Here is a 17,187-nt window from a genome sequence, read left to right on the forward strand (position 1 = left end):
AGAGTCTAATTCTTCTAGTCACTAGAGAATCAGTGGTAAGTTAGACAGCCATGGAAATAACTCGTTTTAGGAAAAATAGACAATGAAAGTGTGAACAAAAAAATAAAGAAGGAAATTTCTGATCATTATAAAACCCCAGGGAAAATAAAACAGGATGATCCAATAAAGAATGACTTTTAGCGGTGGAGGAAGAAAATGTATTAATTCTATGTCCAATCAAGTTTTCTGCTACTTTCTTTTCTTGTCCTACAGACTCTGTTTTGGAACATTAAGATGGGTTGATCTAAACCGACTCCAGTTTGTTTTCTTCCCTGACATATACATTGGCTTAGAATACACACTCCAGCCTCTGCGTTTCCCTAACAATGAAATTGCTGGCAAGCACTATCCCTCCGATACTGTAAGCTTCCCCGTATATCCGACTATACACAGGGGACAGGGTTGGTCTCACAGTGATGAATAAAGATTTCTTCTCTGTTAGTAACTCCTCTAATTTGTCTTGGACTATCATCATTTTTTCCTTTCAAGATATAAAACCCCAAACAAACAAAGGTCTAACAAGTCATGTGAGAGTAAAGCCTGCCAGGTCACATTCAATTCTGGGAATGCTCAGCCCTCCCCTAATTAATTGCAATAGTTGAAGCATTAGCCACACAGCTAGATGAGAAGGAAGCATGAAGTGGCGAGAGTGTTGGGCTGGAAATTGGAAGACCTGTATTTTTGCTCCAGCTCTACATTCATTAAATGTGCAATCTCAAATAAATGTCTTCCTTTCCGGCGCCTGCCATTTAATAAGCACATAATCTATTTTGTTGAATGAGTGGAACAGGATCCTAAACTACCACTGCTCCTATCAGCTAAAGCAGAGATTCAGAGGCTGTAACAAAGAGACCTCAAAATATAGTGGCTTAACCAGCAAAGAGGTTTATATCTCTCTGATGCAACAGAATAGTGGTAAGGAGGGGATGTTGGCAGCTCTGCTCTGTCAGGATAACCTGGGACCCAGGTTTCTTCTATTTTCTTCCTCTAGATCCTTTTAGGTTGGTGCTATGTGACTGATGCTGGTTCAGCAGTGCCACAACCAAGTACCAGCCAAAGAGAAGAGGAAAAGAGAGTGGATGTGAAAGATGTACACTCCTGCTCCCATTCCCATTCCATTAGCAAGAAGCTGATCATGTGGCCACAACAATCTGCAAGGGAAGCTGGGAAATGTGGCCTCCAGCTGATTAGCCATGTTCCCTGAAAGCACCTATGGAGTAAGGGAGAATTTTCTTACTAAAAGAGAAAAGGGGAGAACAGACATAGTTGAACATTTAGCAGTCTCAGACATGCCCATAACTGTACTCCAGTCTATTATTCTATTGAGGAATGAATTTTATTGTCATGCGATCATTTAATTTTATTTGGCTTCATTTTTTTTTTTTTTTACCCAGAATTTTGCATTGATTCCAGCTTTATACCTGCTACTGACCTAAACCTAGTGACTTTGGATATGCGTGTATGTTTGAATGTGAGGTCCATGGCTCCCACAGGCTCCTCCCCAGGGGAGTCTTACAATTTTTTATAAGGATATTTTTAATTGGAGGTTTTCCTTTTGATCATAGTCTTAAAATTGAGTTATACTATCTTCTGCATCATTCTACTGACTCATGATCACATCATACCACAGGATTCCAGTGCCCTTGTTTATTCCAGTGTCACAGATGCAAGCTTTGCAAAGAAATGTTGGGTTAGCACAAAATAAGGCCAAATAAGTTGATAGTATACTTTACAGAGGGACTTTCCATAGCAGTTCAAATAAAGAAGTTGTGGAAAATTGGGTCATCACATGGTACCCTGTAGCATAGACATGCCAAATTTAAAAGAATTAATGAGGCAGCAGTCAATATCATGTTTTCATTTGAGAGATAATTTGTTTTCAGCAAAACACATCATCTTTCTCATTAAATTAATGTTGTTTAATTGAATTACATTGACTTTGTAGTTTTGTTTGAATTTAACTTGTATTGAATTATATAATTTAACTTCTTTTTGGTTTTATACATAGATCAGAGCCATAAAGATAAATTTGAAAGTAGCATTGTAATCAAACAATTTAAGTAAACACCGGGAGGAGAAGTGGAAATTGTTTTTTTCTTTCAAAAGTCTCCATTTATTACTAAAGGTTAAGGAGCAGAGTTAACATGAAGATTTTTAAACTTGCGAGTATGTGATCTGTCCTTACAGTGGTTTTCTCTAGACTATGATTCTAGTAGATCCTAAATATTTTTACCCTGGAAAAACTTGCTTTAGATCTTGTCCTCACTCACCACTCAACCTCAATGCCTGCTCAGTTGCTGCCAACTTTAGAAGAAGAAGAAACATGGAATTGTGTAATATTTGCAGTATTTCATGAATCAAAGAAACTTTGCCCAAGAGGGTGGGTAGTTTACTCTCACTGCTAGTTGATTTCTGTTGCTTCAAAGGACAGGAAAGTGAAAAGTTCCTTCCTTTGCCTCTTGTCTTACCCATAACTGCAGTTTCTAGGGTAACTGCGTGAAAAGGGCAATAAACATTCCACCCACCCACCCATCCCGCAATGCAATGGTGTAGAAAATGACATATAGAGAGGCTCTGCAGCAGTGCATACATCAGTCTACCTGGTGCTTGGAGATCCATTGGGATGAGAGGTGCTATATAATTATAAGTTATAGAGATGCTTAATCAACCATTCTCCCACCGACTTGTGTTCTGCCCGTGATTTACTGGCACCTCTGTTTACCTACAAGATAATGGTCCTGGTGGGCAAGAGTATGAGTAAATAAATGACTAGGTGGGTGATTAATTGTCCTCGTGCAACACAGAGTCTGGTACCAAGATCATTATTTCTATTGTATGACAAGAAAGAAAGAAGGAACAGCGAAGCAGCGTGCATAAATAATGTGAGAAAGATTGCTTCACTGCTCAGGAAAGTTTTGCTGTCCCATTCTTTTCAGACTTTTTGAAGGGACCTGTTCCATGGTGTTTATTCTCACCTCTCTCTTGAATCTTCAGAACTGATCTTTACCAATCCATTTGATAGGAGGCTAACAGATATTTGGGGGATAGTTTCCATCCCATTCACTACCAAACGCAAAGGAAGTATGGAATTGCTACTTTGCCATTTCTGGAGCTTAACAATGCAAGCCATCTCCTAGGAGAGAGCTCTGGGTTCCAAAAATAAGAGGCAGCAGGGAAGAGTATATATTTGGTTTGAATGAAAACTACGAGTAAGGGCAGAGAAATATGGAGAAGAGTTCAGGACCCAAAGGCATCAGCTTTCAACATTTTATTTTAATTAGCTAAATCAAGCATTTAGCTCAGGCGTTCTCAATCCCAACACATATTAGAAACATTCACTTGGGAGCCTTCAAAAAAAAATTCCAATGCCCAGGTTTCACCTTAGACCAATTAAATCAGAAAGAGGTCAATACCTTTTAAAAATAACTGACCAAATGGAAACAAAGTTCCTGGTCCTTGAAGGTAACTCTTTGGGAGACTTGGAGCATTGATTTCATCAGGGAATCCCACGCCAGTCTACAGAGAGCAGCAGAGAAGAGCAAAGCACAAGCTGCTGTGGACTGTTCCAACTTCAACATTACTGCTTCCAATAGGAGGAAATAAATCACTGAAGAAGAACTGTGCCTGATTTTAACTAGCCTGGGCTTTAATAGCCTATCAACTTTGGTTTAAATGCTTTTTGATAGCACTGAGCATTTGACCTTAAGCAAAGCACTTGGATTCAACCTTGACATTTACCATAATTAGACAAAGAAGATTTTTCTCATTAAATATTATTTTTGTTTCTTGGACCATGAACTGAATTGTGAATGATCTCCAGTTTCAGGCAACGCAATGGCATGAGTCTCAGTTCCTTGCAGCTGGTAGCAGCTACGAGCCCCAATCTGCCCTTAACAGAAGGCAGGAGGCAAGGCTGGCATTTCCCACAGACTCTCTTTGCTACTTGCAGCTACTGAGAAATGTCACAGAGGCTGGCATCCACCAAAGAGAGGATAGGTAGAGGGCCAGAGAGGTGGGCAACCCTATGCCAATTCTCATGGATATAAACTTTAATGCCGTAGAATCCCAACCCACTGAGATAAAGGAGTGGATCATTTTTAGCAATACTCACCCAGTTCAGGTAGAAACTCTTAACTCCCTCCTCATCACAGCAGTGAGCCTTTGTCAGTTATTTTGTAAAATATCTTCTGCCATGATTGATTGGACCAGATGTGGGCAATTCACTCAAGTTAGATTGAACAGAGTTCTCCCAGGAACTGCAAATGGAATCAAGAAAAATAGAATATGACTTTGGATGACCAGACCTGTACAGTGGACAAGTTCCAGCCACCATATGAATTGAGAAGCAGAGAAAGCAAAGCTCCAGGGAAGAAGAATAATGGAACAGAGATCAGTGGCAGGAGACCCAGAATGAGTATAGCCTGTGTGTGTCCTGATTCCTGATCTTGGAGCTTTTCAAAGCCCCATTTTGTTCCTGTTGTTGGCTTCCAAAAACCACCCCTGTGTCTTTATAGCAAACTCCCCTGTGAGAAAAAGTGAGCTTTAGCTGATTTGTTTGTTCTTTCACTAAGGCTTAATTTTTTTTAGAGCACTTTAAGGTTCAAAGCAAAATTCAGAGGAAGTTATAGAAATTCCTCCTATCTCCACAAACGCATAGCCTTCCCCAATATCAACATCTCCCACTGGAGTTGTCCATTTGTTAACATTGATGAGCCCACACGAGCTTATCATTTTCACTAGAGTTCATCATTTACATGAGGGTTTACACTTGGTGGTTTATGTTCTATGGGTCTGGACATAGGTATAATGACATGTATCCACCATTGTGGTATCATATTTAGTCGTTTCACTACCCTAAAAATCCTCTGTGCTCTGGGTTTTCACCCCTCCTTCCCCCTCGACCCCTGTCAGCCACTAGTCTTTTTACTGTTGTCACATTTCTCCTTTCCCAGAACATCACATAGTTGGAACCATACAGCATGCAGCCTTTACAGATGGGCTTCTGCCACTTAGTAATATACATTTAAGGTTTCTCCAGGTTGAACTGGTTTTTGTTACTTACAAACATGACCTAAGCAAAGCAGATGGGGAAACATCTTTTCCTGTTCCCTTTCTCAACATTATTTACCTTCCCTCCTTTCTTGATGTGGTGTCTGGGGACCAAGTCATCCACTTAAAACCAAAATCTAGGCTGGGCATGGTGGCTCACGCCTGTAATGCCAGCACTTTGGGAGGCAGGCAGATCACTTGAGCCCAGGACTTTGAGACCAGCCTGGAGAACACGGTGAAACCCTCATCTCTACAAAAAATACAGAAATTAGTCAGGTGTGGTGGTACACGACTGTAGTCCCAGCTACTCAGGAGACTGAGGTAGGAGCATCACCTGAGTGCAAGAGGTCAAGGCTGCAGTGAGCCATGATTGCACCATTGCACTTTAGCATAGGTGACAGAGAAAGCCCCTGTTTCTAAAACAACAGCAACAACAAAAATTCAGACATAATCTCTCACTTTCTGGAAACTCCACCCACTGAGAAGAGATAGTGGATTCTTTTTGGCAACATCTTTCCAGTTGACAATGAGATCCATAACTCCTTTGTGACGACTAATTTTATGTGTCTACTTATCTGGGCCACAGTGCCCAGATATTTGGTATATTATTCTGGATGCTTCTGTAAAGATGATTTTTGGATGAGATAAATTTTGAGTAAAGCAGATTACCCTCCATAATGCGGGTGGGTCTCGCCCAATCAATTGAAGGCCTTAATAGAACAAAGACTGATGTCCCCTCCCCAAGCAAAAAGAAATTCTGCTAGCAGACTGTCTTTGGACTAAAACTGCATCTCCTCTCTGAGTCTGCAACCGCTGGCCTCCCCACCTCTCCCATCTAATTTTGGACTCACCAAGTCTCCACAATCACGTGAGCCAATTCCTTAAAATCTCTCTCCACCCACCCTGCACCCCCGTCTCTCTCTGTCTCCATATATTTACATATATAGCAGACATCCATCCTGTTGGTTTTGTTTTTCTGAAGAGCTAGAGAACTCTGACTAATACATTCCTCCTCATCTACAGCAGAGTGCCTCTGGCTATTATTGTCTCAATTCCCTCCTTGTATTTATCTGTGATGTTTTAGAATTGATATTAACTGACAACACGAAGAGCATGCAGCAAAATGGAATGAACGCTGGACCCAATTCAACTAATTAGTAGGGGTAATTAGTTGGGCAAGTCACCAATCCTGAGCAAGTCACTTCACTTCTCTGAACCTCTTCCTAGACTACAGCATTCCTACGGATCCTCCTAGTTTCATAACATCTCAGTGAGAGATGAGTCACTCCCTGTTCTGTTGGCCTTCACCAAGGCTTGGGACACACAGCTTTAGGTGGCTGTCCCTTTCTTTGCCATATTTTTCCTTGGTTGGAAATCTTGTTTCTGCTCCTATAATTCTTTTGCTATTTTGGACCTGGGGAAGGGAAGACAAATGGCATAGAACAAGGAAGAAGGAGGATATGGGGAGAGTTCTTGTTGGAGAGAAGGGGAATATAGAAGGTGCTTTCAGTGGCGGTAGGAGCTTAGAAGAGGGCTGAAGAGAGGATGAGCAAGTGAGACACAGGGTCTTGAATTTCCCTCAATATCCAGATCAAAACCCCAGGCTGGGCTGGGTGTGAGCATGCACTGGGACTTTAAGGAAGCTTTGGAGAAACCTAATAAGGCCATGGCTGGTGCTCTCCTTCCCCAGGTACAGCCTTGGAGAGCTCAAGCCTATGGGAGAAGTCTGTATTTCCAAAGGGTACTGTGTACATCAGGTATAGGTACTATGTGGCAGCATGGGCAGAAGTGGGTGCCTGTATAGCCAGGCCTTAAGATAGCCTCATTTTACCCCATCCTAATATTCTTTTGGCTTCAGCAGAGCACAGAGAAGATCTGGAAAGTTCTCAGGGACCAATAAAAGGGGAGACAAAGGTAACTAAGAATTAAGAATTGAGAAGGCCATCTGCAAGTGCTCACTGAGATACAAGATGGGAAACCCAGCTGCTGTTGCTGCTGCCGCTGCAAAACGAGAGCTCCTATGTAACTCTCTGATCTTTCACTGCCATTTTTGTGGAAAGATAACTTCTGGATTAAGTTCAGAACTGAAATGGACTTCACTAACCAAATTGAACTGAAAAAATTCTCACCCATCTTTGGAGACCCTTCATTTCTTGTTTCCGTTATCAATTGCATCAACAACAATAGTGAAAACACATCTGTTTATGTGTGTGTGCAGTATCTTTCCTTCTGGTGTCTACAAAAAGATGATGTAGAGAGAACTGAAATGTCTAAATGATTATATGACAGTTTATATTATGCCCCATTGCTGTCTCAGGAGAACTGTCCAAATATCAAGTACAGGGCAAAAATGACTTCACCAGAAGGTAAATTCAAAACCAGGAAATGCTTTCCAGAATTTTGTCAACATTTTTTAAACATCCTAATTGTTGGACATATAGTTAGTCCATAAGGATGGCAAAGGCCATTTTCCTTGTGCATCCTATTTCTTCATTTATATTGGTAGAATGCGTACCTTCACTTTTAGAATAATGTCCCAGTTTTGTCCTTTCTGAATTTTCCCCCTTCTTGTCATTGGTTATTTCTCTCTCTCCTTCCGGTGGTTATTGCTAAGTTATTGAGGCATTACTTAATCATGCCCTTCTCCCTTTCATGTTCTCAAGCAATTGAGAAGTATACAAAGGAATCAGACAGAGGTCCTAATAGTAGCGGTACTACTGGCTACCGGGACTGGTGAATGGAAACTGTCCCTGTGATCGGAATGAGTTTTCTATTCCATACTGAGTTATACTTAGCCACCCTTTCATGGTCACAGCCGCTAAACAACTGCAAGACTTTCCTCTTGAAGGCAGAGCTTGCCTAGGCAGACTCACCACGTGAAAGAGGCAGGAAGAGAAGGAAGAACGTACGCCAGCTTCAGGCCATCTAACCTAAGAATGGGAGCCACAGAGAGTGTAATGCTTTAAAAATCATTGCTAAAATGCCTCCCTACGTGTATGCCCCCTGGCAATATGGGGTTGCTACTGCTTCCATCACTTGCCTTGGCCAATGGAAAGCTGCAGAATCATGGTAAGCAATTTCTGTTAAGCTCAGAAATTGCTTACCATCATTCTGCTGCTTTTCATTGTCACTTAAGGTCCAAGTCAAGTGACCTCTGCATTCTCTTTCTCGGAATTCACCCACCAAGTGAGGAAGCCCAAGCTAGCTAAATCAGTGGAAAGGCCTTGTGGATAAAAACCAAAGTGCCCCCACTGACACTTCAGCCAACTGCTAGGCCTGTAAATGACATCATCCAGGATCAGCCAACACCAATCAACATGCCAAGTGACCACAAATACTGAGTGAACCCAACAAACACCACACAAATGGAGATGAGCAATCTCAGCTGAACCCTGCCCAAATTGCAAGGCCACAAAACCTTGAGTAAATAAATTAACACATGAACAGAGCATGCTCAGTAATTGTCATTCAGCCTCATCAATTAGATAAGTCCCTCTGGTATAAGGCTAGACAAGCAGTGTGGCTTTAATATGGTTTCGACAGAACATGAGGCATGGGGTAATATCCCCACTCAAGAGTTACGAATTCCCTGGCTATCATGTATGCTAATGTCTTCCATAGGCACTAGAAAGGCACTTTAACCTCTGACCATTATTCAAGGATCCAATGAAAAGCAGAGTATATATTTCCTATTGCTGCTGTAACAGATTGCCACAAACGTGGTGGCTTAAAATGAAACAAATTAATTATCCTGTATTTCTAGAGGTCAGAAGTCTGAAATGGGTTTACTGGGCTAACATCAAGGTGCCAGCAAGGCTGCATTCCTTCTAGAGGCTCTCAGGGTAAATCCTTTCTCTGTGTTTTCCAGTTGTCATAGGCTCCATGTATCCCTTGACTTCAGACACCCTTCCATCTCCAAAGCCAGCAATGGCCAGCTGAGTCTTTCTCCGCCACTTTGACTTTTCTACCTTCCCTTCCACACTTAAGGACCCTTGTGATTACATTGAGCCCATCTGGATAATCCAGGACGCTCTATTTTAAAGTCAACTAATTAACAACCTTAATTCTGTCTGCAACCTGAATGGAAACTGTCCCTGTGATCTGAATGAGTTTTCTATTCTATACTGACTTATACTTAGCCACCCTTTCATGCAACCTGCATTTCCCCTTGCCATATAACATAACATATTCACAGGTTCAGAGATTAGGTCAGGGGCATCTTTGCGGCATAGGGGCATTATCTTATCTACCACAGATAGTGATCTCAGAAAAAATAACATCATACTACTCAGGAAAAATTAACACTCAGTTTTGGTGTGTGTTTTTGTTTCTGTTTTTTGAGACAGAGTCTCATTTTGTCACCCAGGCTGAGTGCAAGTGCTGTGATCACAGCTCACTGCACCCTCAACCTCCAGGGCTCATGTGATCCTCCCACCTCAGCTTCCCAAGTAGCTGGCACTCCAGGCATGCGCCACCATGCCCAGCTAGTTTTTTATTTTTTGTAGAGACAGAATTTCACTATGCAGCCCAGGCTGGTCTTGAATTCCTGGATGCAAGCAATCCTCTTGCCTCAGCTGCCCAAAGTGCTGGCATTATAGGCATAAGCTGCCACATCCAGTTACATTCAGTTCTTTCCTTCCACCTTGCCTGAAAGTAGGGATAAGAAGAAGCCATATTTCGTGGTATGTTTTGGAGTTGATCATGTAAGACAGACATAGAACCATGCTGAAAACAAAACACATTTTATCTCTTGCTTCACTCTAATAGCCCTGTGAAGGCCAAGTTGACAGGCTGTCTAGCTTCCCTCTCAATCATGTTGCCAATAACAACATTGAACCAGCGCTGGGGCCTTCAGGCCGGACACTGTCAGCAATGCAGGCCTCACCGAGAGACAGGTAATCTTTCTCAGTCAGTCAGATGCTACAAGATTTTTGATGGCAGTGGCGGGGAGATCACTCAACTTCCTGCTTCCATCAGTCTGTCAGGTGATAGGAGAAAAGTAGTACAGCAGCCTCCCTTGCCAGAAGCCAGAAGAAGGGATGGATGGATTAAACAATACAGAACTCTTAGGCCTGCTTGACCGTTTTCTTCTTGTAATTGAATGCTAAAAGGATGACTTGAAAAAAGAACAGTTTGTCCCACAAAGGTGCATGCCTCGCCATATCTGTTAAACGATACAAGACACAAAGGGTCGTCCCTACAAATGTGATGTGCATTCATTCACTCTATGTCCTATACATTTAAAAAGTGAGAGTGTCCTTTCCCTACTTCATGTTTTTGTTTGCTTTGTTGAAGATTAACTGGCTATAAGTATTTGGGTTTATTTCTGGGTTCTCCATTCTGTTCCATTGGTCTATGTGCCTATTGTTATATCAGTATCATGCTGTTTTGGTGAATATGGCCGTACAGTATAGTTTGAAATCAGGTAATGTGATGCCTCCAGATTTATTCTTTTTCCTTAGTCTTGATTTGGCTATGCAGGCTCTTCTTCGGTTCCATGTGAATTTTAGGACTTTTTTTCTAGTTCTGTGAAGAATGATGGTGGTATTTTCATGGAAATTGCATTGAATTTGTAGATTGCTTTTAGCAGTAGGGTCATTTTCACAATATTGATTCTACCCACCCATGAGCATGGAATGTGTTTCCATTTGTTTGTGTCTTCTGTGATTTCTTTCTGCAGTGTTTGTTGTCCTTGTAGAGGCAGAGGTCTTTCACCACCTCGGCTAGATATATTCCTAAGTATTTTATTTATTGTTTTGCAGCTACCGTAAAGGGGGTTGAGTTCTTGATCTGATAGCCACTGTTGGTGTATAGTAGAGCTACCAATTTGTGTACATTAATTATGTATCCTGAAGCTTTGCTGAATTCATTTATCAGTTCCAAGAGCTTTTTGGAGAAGTCTTTAGGGTCTTCTAACTTATCATACATCAGCAAACAGTGACAGTCTGACTTCCTCTTTACTGATTTGAATGCTCTTTCTTTCTTTCTCTTATCTGATTGCTTTGGCTAGGACTTCCAGTACTTACGTTGGATAGAAGTGGTGAGAGTGGCACCCTGTCTTGTTCCAGGTCTCAGAGGGAATGCTTTCAACTTTTCTCCATTCAGTATTATGGTGGCCGTGAGGTTGTCATAGATGGTTTTTATTACATTGAGGTATGTCCCTTGTATGCCGATTTTGCTGAGGGTTTTAGTCATAAAGGAATGCTGGATTTTGTCAAGTGCTTTTTCTGTGTCTATTGAGATAATCACATGATTTTTTGTTTTTGATTCTGTTTATGTGGTGTATCATATTTATTGATTTATGTATGTTAAGCCATCCCTGCATCACTGGTATAAAACCCACTTCATCCTGGTGGATTATCTTTTTGATATGCTATTGAATTCATTTTGCTAGTATTTTGTTGAAGATTTTTGCATCCCCAATAATACAGGGATATCGGACTGTAGTTTTCTTTTTTTGTTATGTCCTTCCCTGGTTTTGGTATTAGGGTGATACTGGCTTCATAAAATGATTTAGGGAGGATTTCCTGTTTCTCTATCTTTTAGAATAGTGTCAATAGGATTGGTACCAATTCTTTGAATGTCTGACTGAACTCAGCTGTGAATCCATCTGGTCCTGGGCTTTCTTTCATTGGCAAATTTTTTTTATTACCCTTTCAATTTCACTGCTTATTGTTGATCTGTTCAGAGATTCTATATATTCCTGGTTTAATCTAGGAGGGTTGTACATTTACAGTAATTTATCCATCTCTTCTACGTTTTCTATTGTGCAAAAGTAGCTGTGGTTTAATTAAAAGTAATGGCAAAAACCACAGCTACTTTTGCACCAATCCAATAGCTTATGCACATCAAGGTGTTTACAGTGGCCTTGAATAATCATTTGTATTTCTGTGATATCAGCTGTAATATCTCCCATTTCATTTCTAATTTAGCTTATTTGGATCGTCTCTCTTTTTTTCTTGCTTAATCTCACTAGTGGTCTGTCAATTTTATCTTTAAACGGAACCAGTTTTATGTCATTTATCTTTTGTATTTTTGGTTTGTTTGTTTCAATTTCATTTAGTTCTGCTTTGATCTTTGTTATTTCCTTCCTTCTGCTGAGTTTGGGTTTGGATTTATTAATCACTAATTTTTTGATACAAAATAATTTAGAAAATCAAATAATTGCATGAGTTTTTTATTTAATGCTGCTTTCTGAGTTGCAAATGAAAGAAGAGACTTCTGAGGACTTTATTGTATTCTTTTCCCTTACCTTTGTTACATAGGAATTTACTTGCTTAAACTTTTTATTTTTATTTTTATTTTTATTTACCATTTCCTTCTATTATTGTGTGTGTGGTGTGGGATGGGGAGCCCTATGAGAGACAAGTAAGGTTGACCTTGAAAATAGCTCCAAGGCTAATTGGGCAGCTGAAGTGGTCTTTTGGGATCTAGAGTAATGAAGGTCATCTCTCATACATTCCTGTTCCTTTTGTGCATTATGGGTAAAAGTAGAGAGAATATATTCTATTCAAGGATGGCCTATCTATATAAAGAGGTCAAATGCATTGAAATGAAAAAAACAAAACAAAACAAAACTGGATCTAGTGACATTGCTGACAGATTCCAACATTTCTCCACACTGTTTTGTAATTTAAAAAAAAGAAAGAAAGAAAAAGAAAATTTACCTCTCTGCTAAGAACAGCAATGGCTTGATTATACTCATTGGGTTAGATGACTAGGGACTAAAACAAATGATGCCTCAGTGTAAAAGTAGGTGGATAATTCTATATTCTAATTTTCTGTTTTAACAGTCAGGAAACTTTCAGTAAATTGGGTCCCCATAGGGTAATTCCCAATTACCTTCTCCCCCTATAATAAAATAAATAGAATATGAGACTAACATCAAAATACACAATATGAAAACCTTATATGTTTAATCTAATTTAATGTGGTAAAATGAAACATAGACTGTTTTTCCTTGGAATATCATGTTCTTATAAATACTTCAAAATGTCCATTTTTGTTATAGGTACTCTAAACTAAAAGCAACACATAAAGATATCAGGAGTATTTTACCATCTTTTCTGCCATTGTTTGTGAATGAAGTGTCTTCAACCCTCATGTGTCTTTGTTGAAACATTGCTGGCAGAAGCCATGAAAAATAAATAATACCAACCCAGTGGACATAGAACAGACTGTGGATAAATTCAGATTGCAGCACTCTGAGGCACCAAATGGTATAATGCTTCTAATCATTGATGTTTCCATAACATGTGAAAAAGATGTGAAACACATTCGATCATCATGGATTATCTTTTTGATATGCTGTCAAATTCGCTTAGCTGGTATTTTGCTAAGGATTTTTGCATCTATGTTCATCAGGGATATTGGCCTGTAGTTTTCTTTCTTTGCTATGGACATAATTTCCTGGTTTTGAAATTAGGGTAATACTGACTTCATAGAATGATTTAGGGAGCCTTCCCTCTTACTCTGTCTTGTGGAATACTGGCAATAGGATTGGTACCAATTCTTCTTTGCTTGTGTGGTAAAATTCAGCTGTGAATCCATCTGGTCATGGACTTTTTTGTTGTTGGTGGTAGTATTTTGTATCACCATTTCAATCTCACTGCATGTTATTGGTCTGTTCAGTGTGGTGTTGGGATAATTGGCTAGCCACATGTAAGAAATGAAACTGGATCTTCATCTCTCATCTTATACAAATATCAACTCAAGCTGGATCAAAGACTTAAATCTAAGACCGGAAACTATAAAGATTCTAGAAGATAATATCAGAAAACCCTTCTAGACATTGGCTTAGGAAAAGATTTTATGACCAGAACTCAAAAGCAAATGCAACAAAAGCAAAAATAAATAGGTGGGGCTTGATTAAAGAACTTTTGCATGGTAAAAGGAACAGTCAGCAGAGTAAACAGACACCCACAGAGTTGGAGAAAATCTTCACAATCTATCCATCCAACAAAAGACTAATAATATCCAGAATCTACAAGGAACTCAAACAAATTAGCAAGAAAAAACAAACAATCACATCAAAAAGTGGGCTAAGGACATGAACAGACAATTCTCAAAAGAAAATATGCAATGACCTCCAGGTTCATACAAGTCCCTACAAAGGACACAAACTCATTCTCAGCAAACTGACACAAGAACAGAAAGACAAACACATGTTCTCACTCATAGGTGGGTGTTGAAAAATGAGAACACGTGGACTCAGGGAGAGGAGCATCACATACTGGGGGCAGTTGTGCGGGGGTAGGGGAGAGACAGTGGGGGGTGGGGAGGGATAACATGGGGAGAAATGCCAGATATAGTATACACCTACAGTAAAATAAATAAATTTTAAAAAAGAAAATATTCAATGACCAACAAACATATGAAAAAATGTTCAACGTCACTAATGATCAGGGAACTGCAAATCAAAACCACAATGCAATACCACATTACCCCTGCAAGAATGACCATAATCAAAAAATCAAACAATGATAGATGTTGGCATGGATACAGTGAAAAGGAAACACTTCCTTTTTCTTTATTTATTTTTTTTTTTAGACGGAGTTTTGCTCTTGTTGCCCAAGTTGGAGTGCAATGGTGCAATCTTGGCTCACTGTAACCTCCACCTTCTGGGTTCAAGAGATTCTCCTGCCTCAGCCTCCCAAGTAGCTGAGACTACAGGTGCCTGCCACCACGCTCAGCTAATTTTTGTATTTTTAGTAGAGATGGGGTTTCACCAACACTGCTGGTGGGAATGTAAACTAGTACAATCACTATGGTAAACAGTGTGAAGATTCCTTAAATAACTGAAAGTAGAACTACCCTTTGATCCAGTAATCCCATGACTAGGTATCCACCCAAAGGAAAAGAAGTCATTATGCAAAAATGGTATTTGCACATGCATGTTTATAGCAGCACAATTTGCAATTATGGAAATACACAACCAGCCCAAATGCCCATCAATCAACAACTGGATGCCCAAATGCCCATCAATCAACAACTGGATGCCCAAATGCCCATCAATCAACAACTGGATGCCCAAATGCCCATCAATCAACAACTGGATGCCCAAATGCCCATCAATCAACAACTGGATGCCCAAATGCCCATCAATCAACAACTGGATGCCCAAATGCCCATCAATCAACAACTGGATGCCCAAATGCCCATCAATCAAGAAACTGTGCTATACATATATATACAATGGAATACTACTCCGCCTCAAAAACTATAATTGATGATAATAATAAATACCTGTTCATAGCCTCCTGTATCAGGTTGTTACATTGATTGTCCACAATGAATCCCATCTTCCTGTATCCATGCCCTTGCTAGCTCCCTTCCACTGATGCTGGGCTTGGCCATGAGCTTTGCTTTGCCAATAGAACATCACCAGATGAGACATCAACAGAGGTGAATAAGTGCTTGCACACTGGGGCTTGCCCTCTTAAAATACTGACACTACCATGAAAGAAACCTAAGATATCTTCGTGTAGATGCTACCACCTAGATACCGCAGCTAGCAGCCCCAGCTTCTCACCTAGTGCAGAGCCCAAGGCCCTCCATCATCTGGCCCCTGCCTGCTTTTCTAATCCCCTCCTTCTCCCTTCCCCATCTCTCTCCTTCCCTCTTTCTGTTCACACTGACCTTCCTTCTAATCCTCAAACCTGGCAGGTTTGCTCCCATCTCAGGGCTTTTGCCCTTGATGATCTTTCTCCTTGGAAAACTTCCCCCAAAATCTGTACACAGCTGTCCTTTTTCTCTCATTGAGGGCTCTGTTTATTGTCACCTGATACTGCTTTCTCTGACCAGCCTAGCTAAAACAGCCCCTCCCTTATGTAGTCACTCTATATCACAGTACCTATTTTATCTTCTTGATTGCTCTTAGACACACCTTAAGTTATTTGTGTCTGCTTGGATTGTCTACTGCTACTGATAGGGGGCCCCTTGGGCACAGGGACTCTTCTTTGCTTACTGCTGTTTCCCAGCCTGGCACACTGCCTGGCTCCTAATAGGTACTCACTAAGCATAAATTGACTAACGGACAAGTAGATAACACAGCTGGCACTCAAACCTGGGCAGCCAACTGTCCCCCAGATGCTGAGGGGTTTTCCAGGATACGTGACATTCAGTGATAACACTGGGAAAGTCCTAGGCAAACCAGAACAGTTGGTCATACTCCACTGCCCCACCTTTGGGATTCCAGGACATCGCATGTAAAGTCAGAGACCTCATGCTTTACAACAGTGCCTGACACATAGCAGGCAAGTGACAAATATGCATTGGATAAATGAATGGATGACATGAATGAATGAATGACCTGGCTCCCATAATTAGAAGTCCAAACAGAATCTCCCTGTGTCAGCTTGTTTGAACCGTGTGGCCTGGGTACCCCGCAACATCATGCTATGGGTCTAACGAGTCATCTCAATATCCTAAGTTGTGAGCTATAATGAAGTCTCCAGGCAGCCCCCAGTTCACGTATTTTGTTTTCTCCACTCTCTAGCTGCTGGATTCAGCTCTAGGCCGAAGGCCTGCTTTGAAGGGGACTGGACACAAACAAAAAATATAGAAAACGTATTCAGGTACATTGGAAATTTTTTTTCTCCTTGGGAATGTTTTTTCTTCTCATCAGAATTTGGTGATAAACCCTGCAGTCCTGCACATGGGAATGGAAAAGGGAGTGGATGCACAAAAGTAAGTCATGATGGTCCTTTCTTGGCTGCAGCATGGAGTTGTGAGTGGGAGAAGGCAAGTGTGTGTGCTCATGCAATGGTGGAACAAATCTGGGACTTAATTGGGGAGGAGCAGAGAACAAAATAGACTGCTCTAGTAATCAGGTTCTGAGCCAAAAGGCAAGGGACAGACTCCCCTGTGCAGTACACAAAAATACATGTTCAAGGCCTCAGAGTTTCCACAGCTGTAGAGAGGATGGCTTTGGAACCCAAATGACCTGAGCCAAACTCTCAGCTCTGCAATTAACATATCAGTCACCCGTCTCTATCTGTGGTTCTGTATCATGAATTCAAAACCAACTGCAGGTCTGAAATATTGGAGGAAAATAAAAATAATAATTAAAAATATGAATTTTAAAATACAGTATAAAAT

This window comes from Saimiri boliviensis, chromosome 6, assembly GCF_048565385.1.
Source record: "Saimiri boliviensis isolate mSaiBol1 chromosome 6, mSaiBol1.pri, whole genome shotgun sequence".
Classification (NCBI taxonomy): domain Eukaryota; kingdom Metazoa; phylum Chordata; class Mammalia; order Primates; family Cebidae; genus Saimiri; species Saimiri boliviensis.